Below are 18,919 nucleotides of genomic sequence, written 5' to 3'. Positions count from 1 at the left end.
CATGACAGTTTCCGTTAGGGCCTTGGAAAAATATGCACGGATCCATCAAGTGAATAGACAAATAAAATTTTGAAGCCTAAAGGTCCATCGGAATACGTCTATCTTTAATAGCAGAATTGACCGTTGCTTTTAATACTGTGCCGCGAAATTATTGCTGAACAGACAGCCGCAAGTTTAGTGGTCGTCGTTATATAACACAATTTGAACTTCCTAGCAGTTGATTTAGCACGAATAATGACGACATCTGTGGAGTTTACATATTATTTATGATTTAAAAAATAAGAAATAAATATACCAACTCACTAATACATAAATAAGTACACTAACTTTGCAAACACCATCATCATCCCGCTAAATAAATTACTATATGGAGTTCAAATTGCCCTTTATGACGCCGACGCCGACTTAAATTGTGGCTGTCAGGAACAGACTGTGGGATAATCATGCATTCATTATCCGCTTTCAAGTCAATAACGGTAAATTACAGTTAAACCTGGATATAACTAAATTGACAAATTCCCGGAAAACTTCGTTATAAAGATGATTTCGTTATATGCAGGTTCGGCACGAAAATTCGAAAAATAAACGTTTACCGTATTTCCTCGATTCTAACGCGCCCTCAATTGTAACGCGCACCCGTTTTCCGTTTTCGTCGAAGCACTCATCCTCGGAATGTCACACCAGGTACCGGATGCGTGGACGCGTGTCGTTTCGCACAAGCGCGAGGCATCGGAAACGAAGAGCGAGCGTCACGATGGCGTCGTAGCGTCGTATAGTGTTACAGTAGAACCTCGCTGTTACGTTCCCGGGGGCTGCGTTTTCCCGGCTGTTACGTCGTTTTCGACCGGTCCCGGCACAGCTCCCACAGAACTCAATGCATTGGTAACCCCGCTGTTGCGTCGCAACTGTGGGACCGTTCCCGCATCATACGTTGCGAACTGCCACCCCTCGCCGGCCCGAGCGGCCATTTTGACTTTACATGTCGCTTGGCTTGGTGGCTTGACCATGGCATTGGCCGCCCAAAGTGCCGGGGCGACAACTATGACGTATTTTCGGTTTCCGCCAGCAAAAGTATGGCCCTTGAGATCCGTATTTGCTATTAAAGATGGTGTCCATGACGCGTTGTGGCCCTAAAATTGGTTTGGCTCATAGATATTCCGTATATAAGGGTACGGCCACGCTAGCGGCAAAAAACGCGCGCGTCATGCAGCGAGCGGCAAGTTGCCGCGCGTCAGCGCCTTGCCGCGAGGCCACCGTGGCACGCGTCTCGCCGCGCTGCAGCGCGATAAGATCTCCCGCGCTCTCCGAACGGGCGAGCAACACCACGAGCGCTCGTTGTTTCATGCGAGAGACGACGATCGTCGATTGAAAACCTGGCGCGGACCGGCGGCGTTCCGGTTGTGATGGCTCCGTGACGTCACCCTCGTCGCTCTTGATTGGTTCTTCATCTCGCGGCACGCAGTATTTGCCGCAAAAATCGAACCCATTTCGCGCGGCACGCCGCAAGACCCTCCGATTCCTGCCGCTTTCGCCGCGCGCGGCATGACGCGTTGCCGCGCGTTTCTGACGCGCGTTTTTGCTGCGTGTTTTTGCCGCTAACGTGGCCGTACCCTAAAGTCCAAGGGCGATAATGCAGTCGCCGCGCGCCGTATGCTGTATGTGCGAGTGAAAACGTGCGAGGGGAGCCGACGACCGCGTCTAAATCTCGCGCGCGCAAGAAAAGCAGGGAGGAAGCGCGCCTTCTTCCGTTGCGCTCGAGGCACCGGCGAGGGGGGGGGGGGGGGGGGGGGGATAGCGGGGCGGCGCGCGGTCGCGCAGGCCTTATCTTGAAAGCGATCTGCGTTGGGGCAGAGTCTAGCAGTGTAGGTGCGTCGGCGGCTCGTAGCTTTCTGCGTGCTGTGTGTTCTCGGCGCTCAGTTCGCGTTGAAGCGATAGACAACAGCACGAAGGTCACTTCGCTCGCTTCTCCAGCGGCGCTTCCACACGCCGCCAGCGTTTGACAGCGCGTGTCCGCGCTCATCGAGTCTGATGTGCCACAGCGTGTACCAGCGCGTCGGCAACATCAGCTGGAAAAGGAGAGAGTGCCGGCTTGGGCGGGCTAGGCCAGCTGCAGCAAGCGGCAGGATCAGATTTGAATTAAGGGAGGGGGAAAGGTCACGCCCGCGGCGGCAAGATCGCCGGGTCGAGGGATGCAGGGCCGCCTCGCACACGCACTCACGCACTCGTGCGCTCGCTTCGCATTCCATCGCGGCGGAGAAGGTGCTTCCGGTTGCTGCTCGCGCAAAAAGGACAAAATTTGGGGCGAAATCTCTAGGTGGTCGGAGAGGAAAATTCGTTATATCGAGGGGGTCTCCCGCTGCCACTTCGTTACGTAGAGGTCTCAAATACATGTGCTTCTATGGAGTAACGGCGGGGAATCGAAAAACTTCGTTATATCCAGGAATTCGTTAAATGGAGGTTCGTTATAAGCAGGTTTAACTGTAGCTGCTTTGTAATGGTTAATGCTGATCACTACAGACTGAGGACACACCACAAATGAAACAGTGTTCAAGAACACACACAATACTTGCTTTTCCTACTTCACTGTGGTCTCTGCTTACGCAGCAGCTGTTCCAAGGCAGCTGTTCTGGTCACAGGTGAATACTTCGTCGAACAAGAAAATGCGATATTTTTTCATTTTTAGATGAAGCTGGCGTTAATAAATATTTCTACACGATGAACCCATACTAGTATATATCGCACATAAATGATCATGAGAAATAAGATGTCTTAAGGACGCATTTGCGCATCCATATTATTATTTTTTTTCGTTTACGATTCGTGAGTGGAATCAGTTGGATGCGAGTGTTGTGGGTGTTCCTACAAATACGTTTTTCTCATCCTTGGCAAGACGTATGCTTTAGTTCAGGGATCTCATAAACGTTCTGGCTATAGGGCCGGTTTGGCGACCAGTGGTGGTGTTGAGAGTCGGACAATAAATAAATATTAATGAAAACAATATCGTAAACATTGGTAACTGTACTGATGGACTAAAAACATTGTTCCAATTATTCGTTGAATAATTTCCTTTCTTAATTTGTTTATTTCACCTTCTTGCATAACGTCGAGAAAAGGGGCGAAATAATTATTTCAGGATTACAATTTCGCTTTAACTGCCACGTCTCCGTGGATACATCTATTAGACATAACATTGAACATTCCTGCTGACAAACAAGCTAGTTCATATTTCCCGGTAGCACGCAGTTTTCTTAGCTTGTTCATAGTCATTATGTCGGCACCAAGCAGATATCTGTGCTCCTGAGACTCTAATGCAACTATGGGACACAATTGCTCTTCAGGCTGTTTTTTTATTGTCCGCTGGTATGTTACGAAAGTGCCACTTTTTTTTAAATGAAACACCACGGTTAGATGTCAAAATCTGCAACTCCATGTACATGGAAGAAGTAACAATCTCGCTCATGTTTGCTATGGTAAAAACTTCATTCAATCGTCTAAACGCAAAGATGAAGATGTAACTGCACGTAATACATTGCCATGTTGCTTCTGCGTCCTGGATTTTCGCGTAATCTCAAAGAATTCAAAATACACTTCAAGGCGGCTTTCCGCTGTCTGTGAAAACACAGAGCTCTAGATCAATTTAGTGTCCAATTTATCGAAAGCGGATGAAGGAATGTGAGTAAACGACTTCTTTACAGTTGCATGTGCATCGGACTTTATAAATATACATAATAAATATTTTGAATTATCGCTCCCGAGTGAACTTGAAAAAAAGAAATGAAGGCAATGTGCAATATATGTACAAGGGGTCTTGGGAGGCTACGGGACCTTGAGATGGTCTAGAAAGCGTCATCATTCTTTACAAAGGGTCCTTTGTTTTGCTGCTGTGTCGTCACCACAACTCCGCTATATTTACAAATCCGTGTTAACTTGTGGGCATAGTGCTTACCTTTCAGTCGTGTAAAAACGTAGCTTAGTTGGCGTAGCTTTGTCAAGAATACAATAGCCCGCAATACACAAGACAGAGGGAGCTTTGTTGTATCGGCTTGCTCTTTGTCGTGTGTATTGCGATATTTTATCATTGACAGTGTTTGCGTTTTAGGCGTTGCCAGAAAACACGACTCGTGCAAGTTGGGTGTAAGTTATATTAATAAATTGACACCCAGAAGTGTTACGCGACCGCGTTTGAAAAGCTGCCACATTTTCTTCTTCTTTCTGTTCTCTGCTATCGCAACCATGCAACCTTATTCGCAACATTTGGCAGTGTGCGATTAATGAACAATAATTGTTGCCGTACTGAATGCCTTGCTCCTTAAGCAGCTATTTAAGAGATTTCTTCAGGGGTGCGCACAAACATTTTCGGATGGCACGCTAAGATAATTTTCTTGCCCCGTTGAACCTATTAAACTGGTTGAAAAGTTACTCGCAACTGAATCACAAATAAATTACTAGATAGCTTATCGAACAAATTGTCAAGCCCTGAAAAGTAAGCCTTTCATCGCAGGTTTTCAAGTGGGGTTAAAAGAACAATCTAAGGCAGATGGTTACAAGAGATTTATGTGGCAACTCCCTATTTACATAATAAGCACATATAGTTGTGACACAAAACACATCGAGCATAATTAAAGGCCTTCTAGAGTGCGTAGGAACCTCAGAATATTCACAAAGAATAGGAGATGAATCAAAATGGCACATACGGCAATGACAAAGTGCGACAACACTGAAACAAGGCACAATGCACAAGGTCGCATTTTTCGCTCAAGAATGTTGGTGCCGACTACAGTGTGCAATATACTAGGGGATCATTTTTAAGTTTCCTTTAATTTTTTTTTAAATAGCCTGTTGCGGATAACACAGTTTTAGTTGTTGAGCTGGATTACTCAGAGAGATGGACATTACTAGCACGAGAAAATCAAGTTCAAGTAATTAAAAAATTACTCATTAACTTCTTAATTACTTTTCGGCATAAATTGCAAATTACGAATTGTAGCCGGTGAGCTTGCAAGGCATATCCACTTGAAATGAATTTCCAGAATTACACCAGTTTGGAGCTATGCGCCATCAAACTATTTCTAGAAATACACCAGTTTGGAGATATGTGCCATCAAACTCGCCGTAAAAATGCACTGTTGTTCCACTTACTTTTTTAAACAAAACGCTCTTTTACGAATTGAAGCACAAAGGTAATGGCCATGTATTTCGTTCCACACTTTGGGAAATAATATCTCGAAACTGGTGTCATCCTGGAGACTCACTTTAAGTGGATACGTATTGCAAGCTCACCGGCTGTATATATATATATATACAATCCGTAAATTGCAACATTTGCCGTAAGTTAATTAATTAAGAAGTTATTTAGTGAAATACTGTTACTGAGTTGACTAGATGTTTAAATTTACAGTGCTAGCAATGTCCGCCTCTTCGAAAAACCAACTTAAAGAAGCATTATGCTCTCGGCCACAGGCGATATTTAAAAATTCCGGAGAACCTAAAACTGATCTCCCCGCATAAGACCCTGAAATAAGTATATCAGAATGGCACCAATCAGAACGGATACAAATAGCAAAACATTATGTCAGAAGCAGATGATTAACAAAAATATGAATAACTAAATGTAGAGCAGAATTATAAGCAAAAAAATTCAGGAGGGAAATAAATGTTCACATATTGACGCTATCATAATCATATTTTACAACAATAACATGTGTACGCATGGGGAAGCATGTGACGATAGTAAAATGCCGCGCAGGGCACTAAGCAGATTGTACTCTATTATAATGCATGGGAATTGCGTCCCGTTGCCAAGACAAAGAACGAGGGCTAATGTCAGTAATATGCTTTATGCTTTGACATTACTATCTCAGTGAACTGTGGCGCCAAACCTGATGAGCAAATAACAAGCAGAGAAGTCACGTGTCGTTCAGATAAGTTAGGCCTGTATCACGACTAGCCTTTTTTTGATTCTAGAGAAAGTTTGTTTACAAAGGTAGGTAGTGCGAAAAGTCTGGGAACTGTTCAGAGCCTATAGCAATTTATAGAAATTGATTTTTTATAGAAATTGATTTATAGAAATTGATTGTAGATTAGATTTTCTTCTCTGTACTTGTACTTTTACATATTGTTTGACTGCAATTCAATTACTTCTAATTGAAAGGGATATGACAGTGCATCCACATCGCAGCTAAATGAGCTTTGGAACATTTGCAGTTCCTCCTCCCTGGCATCAAGGTCAGAGAATCGCTCGCAATATTGTGTCTGCAAATCACCGAGGATTCTAGTCACAAATAGGGAAGGAAATGTTGTATTAGCCTAAGCACTAATGATTGATACAAACAACAGTGGAAATTCTCCAACTTATGATTTTGCACCTCTTCCTCATAAAAATGCAATTCTGGCCTGAAGCCTTTTTATGTCTTGTCCTTGCAGTCCGACATCGAGTTTAATCATGTGGTCTGCGAAGTAGACGCAAAAGAGGGATTTCCATAGCCTCTCGTAAGTGGGAAATGGTTGCTCGGGGCGATTCTTCTGTGCAAGGAACTCTCTATGTCTTCCCTAAGGGTAAAGAAACGAGACAAAAGATTTCCGCAGCTCAGTCATCGAACTGCCATATGATACGTCACGTATACGAATTCAAATTTTGTTGCCTTTAGAAATTTACGGAACTGGCGCTGATTGAGCCCATTCGATCTCATAACATTAGCAGCTGAACAGCACGTTTCAGAACACGGGACATCCCGTGTATTTCCCGCAGAGGGCCTGTTCGTGAATCACGCGGTGAAAGAAAATTGGCTTTGAGAATCCGCCAACCTCGGCAGCTTTTATTATTTGTCCTACAAGTGTACCTTTAATGGGTTAAAGAGAACTCGCTATCGGTGTGATGTTCCGTATAAAGTTCGAGTACGATAACATCATAACATAGGTTAACAAAGAAGCTCGAGAACAAGGACCGCACAAAGAGCGATGGAACGAAAAATGTTAAGCCTAACGTTAAGAGACCCAGAGAGCGGTGTGGATCAGAGAACAAACGGGAATAGCCGATATTCTAGTCGACATTAAGGGGAAAAAATGGAGCTGGGCAGGCCATGTAATGCGTAGGATTGATAACTGGTGGACCATTAAGGTTACAGAATGGATACCAAGAGTAGAGAAGCACAGTCGAGGACGGCAGAAAACCAGGTACGTGGGGTGATGAAGTCAGGAAATTTGCAGGCGCAAGTTGGAATCAGCTAGCGCAAGACAGGGGTAATCCGCCTTTTTCATTTTCCTGTGCTGCCCTCTGCCTCACGCCGCCGGAAACGTTTTGGAAGGGTGCTGCCGGGGCTTTCGCCGGTTGATTTGTGAGCCTGCGCCCTTGTTGAGTGCGCATCGGTTGTGCATTTTGTGGATCGCAAATAATTATTAATGGCTTCTGCGGGGCAGCATGTCGTTCCTGGAAGCAATGTAGGACTCACCAACTATATATATAGGGTGAGCAGGCGTGAGTGCGCTGTTTTGTTTATAGTGTGGCCGATAAAGGCATGCTGAGTTCCCTATGCCGGCGCGGCTGCTTTGGAGTTTGTTGTCGCAGACTCCTGCACTTGCACCTCGCTTTATTTTTTCAATTCCTTTTGCACATTCTTTAGACATTTTGCATAAATAAGTTTTCGAGCACGCAGCCTTCCGCGTGGGATTTAGCAAAGCGGCGCACTTGTTTACATCAACATCTACAGCCACAGATCGTTGTTAGCGTCAAAAATTGGGGAAAAGGTGCATCGCTGATATGAAAAAAAAAAAATGGCAAAACGTCGAACAAAACACACATACCTGCTCATATGAGCCGCGTTATTCCACCGTGACACGAGTCAGTATGAGCGCCTGAGCTACTCAACAGTGACTGTGCTCCAGTTACAAATATTGAGCTGTTAATTTATTACTGATTCTCGCTTTTCTTTCACTTCATCATACTTAGTTTTCGCGTGTCATAAAGCATTAGAGAAAATTGTGCTCACATAGGTGCTCATTCAAAGGCCGTGTTCTCCCGCAAAAACGCAGATGCCATCCCTGACACTGTTAGGACGAGGAGTAGATTTTAATGAAGAGAAGAGACTCAATGAAGATACTAATGAAGAAGAGAATCAACTCTTCTTTACGCACCTAAAGCCTTTGCTTCCGAAAAGGGGTGGGAGTCCAAACAGTCAACACTACGCTTTAGCGTCCTTCCGCTCCGCCGCATATTGAGGGCACACGCAAAGTATATGTGGTCCATTGTCTCGGGAGTGTGACAGATGCTACAATCAGGGTCCCGTTCTTGTCCAATCTTATGAAGGTATTTGCGAGTGTACGCCACACCAAGCCGTAATCGATGGATTAGTGTTTCCTGGCCTCTCCGCATCCGAAGTGGAAGTCGGAATCGCAAACCGGTGTCAAGTCTATGGAGGCGCTCTTGCCGATGTTCGGGGTTGTCCCATTGTCACACCATAGACGTTTTGATGGAATTATGTAGCAAGGCGTTGGTGTCATAACGGGAAAAAGGAAGTTCTATAATCTTCCCGTCAGTGTGTGCCATTTTTGCATCCGCGTAAACCTACTCATTTCCGGCTATTCCACAGTGGCTGGGAATCCACTGCAGCACAATGGCATGTCCGGATTGAGAGCGAGGCGGCTGGTTTTGCTGCTATACCGAATGTACAGTCTCTTGTTTCGCATTTGACGCAGAGATAAACAGTACATCTCAGGAATTAAGAAATGTGTCAGCATACCAACACGTACAAACCCACCCTTCTACGTTGCGAATACGAGCGGCAGCCTACGGGAACGGTGACGTACAGATGTTGGCACAGCCGTTGGGCACAGCGCTGTGTCACCGCTTGCAGCTTATTGTGTACGCACCGTGCGAAGCGAAGAGTAGTTTATTTCAAATCGCTCAGGCCAGAACTGAACTTTAAAAGCAGTTTCCTTCATCCTAACTTGCTTACTTTTCAGTATAGGTCCACCGGTAGCGGGTGCGCGAACTCGACGGCACCAGGCCTAACCTTCGCTGAACAGAATCAACATTCGCTCAAACTTCATGTGCACGGCTTGAGAGGGTCGAAGCTTGCGCATTTAAACCTTTCAACTTCATAGGCATGCTTTAACTCATTTTGAGCGCGATTATTTATATATACCAACGAAGGCGTTGTCGCTATCGCTTTATCGGTTCGACGGCCTATTGCACGGGGTTCGGTTGAACGATGGTAGGCACGGTGATTTTATCGGTGCCGTCGTCAAGAAAGCCCGTCGCAGTACCAAAGGCAGTCTTACGCTACGCATGCTTTCAGTACCGCAACGACGTCGAGCTACCAGTGGAGTTTCAACTGCGGTACATGGCACGAGTTGGCAGTAGTGCGCGTACGAGCGCTTTTCTTTTTTTTTTTTCGGGGACATTTCCCCGAGATGGGGCCGCACGCATGCGGCGTCTGGCCGTGAAAAAGGCGGGTTGGAGATCACAGGGAGAGGCCTTCGTCCTGCAGCGGACATAAATATAGGCAGATGATGATGACGATAACATCGCGGCCGCAGCGCTGTATGCTGTAGGTGCGAGCGAAAGCTTGCTAGGGTGAACCACGAGAAGGATGGTGGCTTGATTCGATGGCAACTTCTCGCACTCGCAAGGGAAGAAGGCGGGGAGGGTGCTGCGCCGTCCTCTAATGCGCGCAAGGGGGGAACGGGGAGATGTGCGCGTGGTAGGAGAGGGGGGGCAGGTTAGTGCGCATCTTCTCTTCTACTCCAGCTGCAGCGGCTGCGCGCGCCGTCTTGGAGGCAATCTATGGTGGGTTCGATGGCTATCCGACCTGAGGTACCTGATGGCTTCCTGTGTGCTGTGTTCTCGTGCGCATAGTTCGCGCTGGAAGCAAGAGGCGGCATGAAGGGGAATTCGTTCGCTGCTGCTGCCCTCTTCATCACGCCAGCGTTCAGACAGCGAGTGTCCGTGGTCATCGAGAGACGTGTTCCTGTTTGCCTATGCACGCGTGACAACGTGCTCGTTAATTTAGATAGTAAGCGAATGTTTACAGCAGTTCATGCAGCTGATCAAACAACCCCGCTTCGTATAGCTGTCTATTAATGTGATATCACAATCAATGCTTCGCGTTTAAGGTGAAACTGTGGCATTTTTGTCCACGCGTACGCGAATACATTTATGTAGGTAGCTATAGGTATAGTTCCTGTGTCGCTTTGCTTTCCTAAAAAGAAACTATAATGTGTGACCGATGGCAGAATCGAACGCCTGGTGTCGAACACAGCAGCCTGGATCTGCGCTGTACATGGTCAGAAAACCATTCCCAACAGAAAATTTATTGCATCTAGTTTTTGTAAATTAACTTGCTGCTACGCTTGTGAACGTCTACCAATCAAATGCATTTAGTGAGGCTGAAGAACCCGCAGTGTCTCAACCCATTCAAATCAGTTTTGTAACGAATAAAAAAGCATCAATTTTGTAAGCACAATGTGAAGTCTGCTATTGATAGCTGTGCTGTGAAGCGCAATTACAATGTGAAGACCACCAATCTGAAGGCAACCGTTGCTTCATCCACGGAGGCACTGTAATACGCTAGCTGGCGTTCCAACACGGTCGTGCTTCATGGTGGTCATGGAGCCTATGCATCGTAAAGCGAGTTTCGGCAGTTTACGCGTAACTTTTGAATAATAAACTGCGATCTACGAATAGAAGGCCATTTTTGAAACAACTTTCCTAGCGTTGAATTAGCTAAAACGTTGCAGGTTGTTCATTCAAGTCACCGGTCGCTAGATAACTTTGTCGCTAAACAGACAAGAAAATTGCTAAATCCAGCCACAAAATCGCTGAAATGGCAACTCTGATTACAGACAGTTAATTATAAAAAACAAATTTAATTTCGTTTACAGAGATGGTAAAGTTAGATGGCCCCAACAAACATGGGATGATGCAAGTGGCGGTAGGTATATATCAGAAATACGTAGTAAAAAAAGCATACTTACGTGAGCACTGTTCTATTAATTATTAAATTCTATAGTTTTACACATGTCCATGAATTTTGGACATTGCCACTTCGGCAATTGGTTGAACTTCACCGCAACATACGAGCATATTTCATTGGGCAGCATTTTCAAACGCTTACATTGGAAAAGATCGGCAGAATTTAACATGTTTCAAACAGCAACGTCGAGAGATTACCTTCTTCTAATAACACACGCATTTACGGTACTTATAAGTCAGCAGCCCCTTAGTGCTGCGTTACACCAGAGTTCTTGTCCTGACCCCCCCCCCCAAAAAAAAGCTACTATGTATAAGTTATAACACATAACTAAGTGCCGACTTAGTCGTATGTCATTGTAATTGCCTTCTCAACGCTGCTATTTGAAACTTGTTGAAACTCTTCCGGTCTTCTGAAAAATGATATTTAAAAGTGCTGCTCATTGAGTTACGCTGGTGTGTTGCGGTGGTGAAGTTCAGCAGATTTCCAAAGTGGCAATGTCCAAATTCCTGGGTATGACGTGCCAAAACCACAATGATACGCAGTAGTAGGGGACTCCGGATCAAATTTGACCACCTGGGGCTAAAGTGCACCCAATGCATGGTACACGGGCGTTCTTGCATTTCGCCCCATCGGTTGCCGCGACCGGGATTCGTTGAGCCTATAGCAGCGCACCGCCAACGCCATTCCGCTGTCACTGCGGGTGTGGCCCCTATTCTGAAAGACAACTTGGCCTCAGCTGTCGTTTTGTTTTATTTGCCAGCGTGCAGCCGACAGTACCTGTTTTCAAACTATGCCCCCCTCCCCCATTCTGACAGTGTGTGTGTGTGTGTGGGGGGGGGAGTGCCTCCCCCGTGCCCCCCTCTCAGTAGATGAGCCTATGTTTTCTATGGACAAGAAGTTATAAAAACTTAACTACTTCATTATATCAAGAATTTCGTTATATCCGGGTTTAACTGTATTTGTAGCAATTGTGGATTATACCATACAGTAGAAACTCATTTGGAGGTGGTATATTACTTGCAGGCGATAAATTGAAGAGTTCATTACTCAAATGTTTCCGTGTCTTGGAACTGCAAGTAACCTTATATGAATAGTCTAATAACAGTTCTGAGGGCTAACATGTTGTGGATGAGTGTCATTAAATAATATGCAGTAGAACCTCGCTCACACGTTACGGAAAAAAATGCGAGAAAGAACGCACTATCTGGAAAAACATACGAGCCAAAATGCACTAATGAAGTCGGAAAAAAAAAAAATGTCGCAGTTCTGCACGAAAGGCGAAGCATTGATACAGGCAGCAGTGTTCGACTATTAAATGAAGTAAGGCCGTAGCTTTACGGGCAGTGTAAATTGCAGTAAACATCTGGTTACTAACAAAAGCGTGGCGTAACGCGCCTAAAGCCACATGAAGTGAGTTCACTCAATGACCGCGAGCATTTGCCGTCACAACGTTGGCATGATGAGAAGCGTTGGATGCAGCAAGTGTGCGTGCTTGCCCCAAAGCCAATGTTCCGTGCTCTCCCTCGCTTCAGCATTTCAAGTACGCCGCGTCTCCAAAACTCAGCAAATCATGTGTCATCTATACTCCGTTTCAGTAGTTCCGTGCAGCAGAGCCAAGGCTATGCGACCGGCGAGCACAGATTGTTGCGCAGCGAGATGTAGTGCCAGCCACAGTTGGGCACCAGCTAGACGACTACATTGCCTTGACAAGTGGTCTTGTCGGCAGGTGTTTACTTGGAAGCTTCTCTGCAAGTCGCAGGGCAGTTTAATGCACCATTTTGCTTCTTTTAAGAGAAGCTTCATAGGCTCACAAGTTTCGGCGGTGGTGGTGTCGCGCTGAAAAGGGGGCCGATAGTGGCGATAGTGCAGAAAGGGTCCAAGCTAATTCGCATATACCAGGGACAAAAAAGAGAGAGAAAGAGAGCGAGAAAGAAAGGAAGAAAGAGAGAGAGAGAAAAGATAGAGAGAAAGAAAGAAAGAGAGATAGAGAGGGAGAGAAAGAAAGAAAAATCACCACGAAAGTCAGAGAACGAGAGAGAAAGAGAGAGAAACAGATAGAGAGAGAGAAAGGAAATCACCACAAAGGTCAGAGAAAAAGATGGAAAGGAAGAAACAGAGAAAGAGAAATAAAGAAAGAAAGAGAAAGAGAGAGAAAGAACATCACCACGAAGGTCAGATGCACAGACGACAAGCTTCACTTAACCCCATTTTCTCGGCAGGGGAAGGGCTGGTGATTTTTTCATAAAATATCTATTGAGGCTTTGTGATAGTGAAAATAGATCGTGTTATCCACTTGTTTGAATGAAAACGTGCAGCGAACAAAAAAATTAATGCAACGCTGCCATAAGAAATTATATTTGGTGTAAGACGAAAATGGTGTCTGCAGACTTGCTTGTGTGGTATCATTCCAAGCTGCTCTATTGCACGAAAGGAATGAATAAGTTGGCGTTAAACACGCTTGGAACAGTGCGGAAGGAGTGTAGTAAACGAGCCCAAATTGTAATTAAGAAAACGGCTGCACTTGCGTATGTCAACGAGCACACCGTGTACAAGTGGATGCTACAAGAGGGATCAACAGATGGCGCCACCATTTCGTGCGACACGCTAGCCGAGTGCTCCCTTTGAACCCTCCGCTTCCATCGTCTCTGCAACCACCCTTCTCCTTTGTATCTCTAAATATATTCAAGATGCCTGGCTTTCTGGTATCAGAGCGAATATGGAACGAAGTTTCTAACGCTGCTATTACAACAGCTGATGCTGTTGCACAGTTGCAGTCTTAGTCGATGCTTCCACAGTGTTGTTGCACGTAACTACTGAAACAGAGTATAACGCTGGGCGCGCATTGATGCTACTAGTTTTCTTGGCTTGCCCCACACGCACATGATCTCCAATACATGAGCCGCGTATGTGCATGGCCGTGCGTGCTCGTTCATATCAACCCCAACATTAACCCCTTGAAAAGACAGCGCACATCAGGGCATATCGGCTGGATGTTGGTATCACACCCAAAGAAGATCACGTGGCCACCAACGCGTCGCATGGTTGCTGGCCAAACCATGGTCGCTGGCCGAGCGAGCCACGCACGTTGACAGTTGACAGTTAAAGCTGGCAGTCCCAGTTCACTTGCAATGTCTATGCGTTTTCTCTTTGGGTTATGGTTGATGATGCGCGAGTACATTCAGCTTTTCCTTGAGGGGCAAATACGTATGCTTCCTCGACGTAATCATCGCAGCTGTCCAACAGACCAACGCAAGTGTTGCATGAGTGAGCTGTTTTAGTGACCGACCGCGCCATTCCTGGCTTTGCAAGCGGTGCACGAGGGCGGCACACAGCTTGTTCAGCCAATGCGGCAGCTGTAGGCTGCTTTCATTTCTGCTAGCTATGCAAACTCGGACCGGTCCCACTTAAAGAGCCGGCAGGGAACGGCAGCACGTTTGGGTTACTGCCTATTAAAAGCCCGTAATACGCTTCCAATGACACGACATCACATGCTGTCAAACAGATAAATGAAGATGCTTATCGCAATAGAGTTAGCGGCGATAGCTGTGAATGCGGTGTGCGATGACCCACGAAGAGATTTGCTGGTACCAGAATATGCAACCGAGTGCACGCCGGTGTTTTCATGTAACACGGGCAGGCAAGTACCAGCTGCGGGGAGTTGCTGCGGTGGACCGGTAGTGTTTCTGATCGCACGTACCTCGCGCCTTTTGTTGTTTACATGAGATGTATAGCGGTTGGAAAAAAGTACCATACGATTGCAATTTGGCGATGTACTACTGAACATTGGTGCAGAAAGGTTGTGTTTTCCGGGAACGTATCAACCAGTGAAAAAATAAAGGCGCTACTGTATTAGGTCAGTTTTTGTGTTCTTGATCGTGACTGTTAGCACCAAGAAATCCTACTAAACAGGATCATATCAACGAGGTTTTATTGTACATATGGACGTTTGGGCAATAATGACATGACTGCATTGCTAAAACCATGTGAACACATCATACGGACTGGAGTTGAAACATTGAACTGTGAATTTAGGAGGAAAAAGAAAAGCTATCAAAGATGAAGATTGAGAAATACTTTTGCAAGAGATAATTTAGCATACTTCAAAAAAATTTATTTATTTGAATGAAAAGTATTTAACATGCACAAGCACCTTTTGGACTTATTAACATAACGAATTGATAGATGGCTCAAATAAACCAGCATCATAAAACTGAAAGTTGATTGCATAAGTAATGGTTTACCTTGGAATCAAGTTTAATGCAAACAAGCATTGTAAATATTGCTGTGTTGCCAAAAAACACAAGCAGTTTATAATGTGTGTTTCTACAAAGACTTTAAGTAATAAATAAAAACAGCCATTTTGAAATAAATGGGCGGTTCTTTTGGAGACATACTGTGAGCGGTGGCAATCATGAGGTGACGGATAATGCGAGGTAATTAGTCACAAATTTTCTGGCCATTACCCTAATGCAGGCATTTATATTTATTTTTTATCAATCTAGCAACAAGGGATAGCTGTCGCCAGCAAATTGTAGCAAAAACTCCTCTGTTTATATTTATCTCAATAAAGAATATCCAATAATTAATTTGCAACTAATTACCTTGCAACACCAGTAACTCCACGGTTGCCACAGTTCACGGTATGTCTCCAAAGGAACCGTCCTTTTGTTTCAAAATGGCTGTTTTTAAATGTTACTTAAAGTCCTCACAGAAACACTCGGTATGCCAATTCTACATACCCCATGACAAGTTCAAGATAAAAAAACGTTCCTTCAGTATAACAGAGCATAGTATAACTCAACAAAACCTAACACTGTGATATCTGAATGTGTAGTCATTTCAACATTCCTTTCCTCTTACTGCACGGTTTACTTCACATCGATAGTGTTCCACACAAAAGAGCAGAGATTAAATGGCTTTCACTAACACAAAGAGAATAATAACGACTTTTTTAAAGATTCATGGTGTAAGCATCTATGTACAAGGACTTAACAAAATGAGCTGGCAACAGAGTCAACAGATTCAAACCATGAACTAACAACATCAAGCTAAACCCCAACAAAAGGTTTACATGTAAAATGCAAGTAGTACTTTTGTTTTATATGAAACAAAAGGAGAGGTTGGCGCCATTATTGGCACCAGCTACTCCTTTTCAAAGGGCAAGCGAAACAAAGACGCAAAAACGTGATATGCACTGGCCACAGTCAAATAGTACTAACGTTTGCCAGTTCTACCTACAGAAGAAAGTAAAAGCACACTAAAAGACATACACAGTTCTGTAAATGAGTGAAAGTGCACAAGAGAGTCCAAAAACATGCACATATGGGCAGTTCATATCTACACAACAAGACACATAACATATAGCAATGCCAGACATGAGCTAAACACTTCTTTTCACGAAAAAAATGTAACTACAGTATAGACCACTTATAACGTAACCGCTTATAGTACAACTCCTTTATAACACGCGGCAAGTCTTCCTGAACGGCTACTTTCTGCAGCTGCTGGCAGGCGGCGACACAAGTTTATGCATGCGCCATCACAGCTTGCATCCCCATAGAGGAAGGCAACTTCGAATTTTTTTTTCTTGTATAGACCACTTATAATGTAACCGCTTAGAGTGCAGGACCGGATATAGTGCGGTCTTTTCAGACTCCCGTTAATTTTCCCATAGCACTCCATGTATACACGTATCGCTTAAAGTGCAGTTGCGGGAAACAAAATACCGGTTACAGTGTGGCTGCCTGGGAGTACGGAAGTCAGCGGAGACGGCGAACGCTCCCCTCAAACGGGCGCCCCAAGGAGTGCTCAAGGAAGAGAGAGACGAAGTGGAGGAGAAGGGCACGTGGTGCGAACGAACAGCCAGTGAGGCTGAAGCCAGAATCTTGAGTGCGAGTCGTGAAATATCATGGCACACATAGCAACACGAAATATCATGGCACACATAGCAAGCGAGGGCCACGAAACTGACAATGCTGGCCAACGCTCGCTTCACGATAACGGCAGTAAACGAAACTTCAGGGAGCGGGCGGCGCCGGCACGGCACGGGAAGCGCGCACGCGGATATCGTGGAATGTGAGGGACGAGGCCGGCAGGGAAGCGGATTTCGCCGCGGCAACTCCGCTGTTTCGGTGGCTCCCCTCGCCCTCCCTCGTAGCTCCCTCACTTTCGACTATCACCATGCGCGCCCGCCGCCATGCAGGCGCCGCCGCTCTAGCCGGCCCAGCGCCAGCTCCCCGAAGTTGCGTTCTCTGCCGTTATCGGGAAGTGGGCGTTTGCCGGCGTGGGCAGTTTCGTTGGCCGGCCTGGGGCAGCGCCGCTGCTTTCCCTCTGCGCTGTAGCCGCAGCGTGCAAGGCCAACACGTGACTAGAAAGTAGAGGAAGCATAAAGGAGAAAGAAGGGTTCACTGCCATTTTCTACGCATGGCTACGGTAGCGTGGCTGAGACGTCGGCACTTACACGCATGTTCCGGCGCAACGCAGAATCGGCGACCTTGCCATTTGAGAGAGGGTGAAATTTCCGCCACATTTTTTTTTGTTTTGTTCGCGCGCGACATTGAAGGGTCTCTCCTAAGCTTTTACTCTATGGCGGTGCCGGAGCAATGCTGGTCGGAGGCGCCGCCGCGTGATTTGGTTCGAACTAACGGGATTTGACTATAAATTGAATGCAAACGTTCTAGCCGCATTCCTCGACTGTCGCATACACGTGGCGGCTCGGTGCACATGTTTTGCATATGTGCGCGCCTTGAAAATTGTTGCTTTGGTTATAGTGCGTTACCGCTTATAGTGTGGATATTCCCGACCCCGGCAACTTACGTTATAAGCGGTCTACACTGTATAGCCTTTGCAGCCAACAGAAATGTGGATAAATTTGTTAGGGCAAGGCACTACTTGTAAGATTTCGAACACACCACTTTCAGCCCGTTTCATACCATTTAGAGCCTTTGGCTGAAATTGCATTATAATCAAAATAAATGCGTCCTCCTTTTGCTTTTCATAGCTCAAAGAGTCCATCCCCCTCCCCCTGGCGTTACATTCATGTCCTCGTTACAGATGCAAAATCACCTTGTGGTGGTGGTCAGTAAGTGCTATATCTTCCAAGCTCCTTCATCATTCACACCTTGGCTGTGAGCATAGCAATAAATTACATAAAATGACATCATGGTAGACTGTCATAGTAGATGAGAACTAGCAGTCAGCCATTTCTAAGCAGTAGCACCGTAATGGCAAGATCCCCCTTCCCCATTCAACAAACAGCACAAAATTAATTTGAAAATTGCATCATATTGATATTAATACAGTGTAGACCGCTTATAATGTACGTCGCCGGAGTCAGGAATATCTGCACTATAAGCGGTACCACACTATAACCAAAACAACGATTTTCAAGCCCTGCATGTATGCAAAACATGTAGACCAAGCAGCCGCGTGTATCCGAGAATCGAAGTGTGCGACTGGGAGTTTTGCATCCGTTTAAATTTACGAACGTTGAAAGGTTAATGTCCAAGTACCCACGATCTTCGCATGAAGCAGACAAAGTAATAATTTTTTTTTAAATGTCTCAGTTTCGCCCTGGCGAAGCTGAAAACGCGGGCGTGGGAAAACGCAGCCGCCGCAGCGAGCAAAAGTTCGTGCGGTCTATCGCTTCAACGGAAACTGAGCGGCGTAAGCACAGCGCATACAAAGGTCAGAGCCGTGTGGAGATCGCTTTCAAGATACGGTGGGCGCGACAACGCAACAACACGGACAGCCGGCACAGGCGCGAACGTATTTGTTGGCAGAGTAGAAGCCCCCCTCCCTCCCGTGCTGCCTTCCCACTTTGCTCCTTTTGCGTGGGAGATTGCGTCACCAGTTCCCCTTGCGCCAGGTTGCAAGATACGCATTTGGTGCCGCAGCATAGCGTCGCCCCCCCTCCCTCCCTCCCATACCCCCACGGCCTCTCACGCGAT

At 45.8% G+C, this 18,919-nt stretch overlaps 1 long non-coding RNA gene across 1 annotated transcript; it reads right to left on the bottom strand.

Annotated features, from left to right (window-relative positions):
• Positions 1–14,878: 14,878 nt before the first annotated feature.
• LOC125943165 (uncharacterized) lies at positions 14,879–18,877 on the bottom strand. Its single transcript, XR_007465607.1, has 2 exons — positions 16,600–18,877; positions 14,879–16,426 (listed from the first exon to the last, which is right to left on the bottom strand). It is a non-coding gene; the product is annotated as an uncharacterized LOC125943165 (long non-coding RNA).
• Positions 18,878–18,919: the final 42 nt, after the last annotated feature.

Source organism: Dermacentor silvarum, chromosome 2 (genome assembly GCF_013339745.2).
Source record: "Dermacentor silvarum isolate Dsil-2018 chromosome 2, BIME_Dsil_1.4, whole genome shotgun sequence".
NCBI classification, from domain to species: Eukaryota; Metazoa; Arthropoda; class Arachnida; order Ixodida; family Ixodidae; genus Dermacentor; species Dermacentor silvarum.
This window is presented reverse-complemented; position numbering and strand designations above follow the sequence as displayed.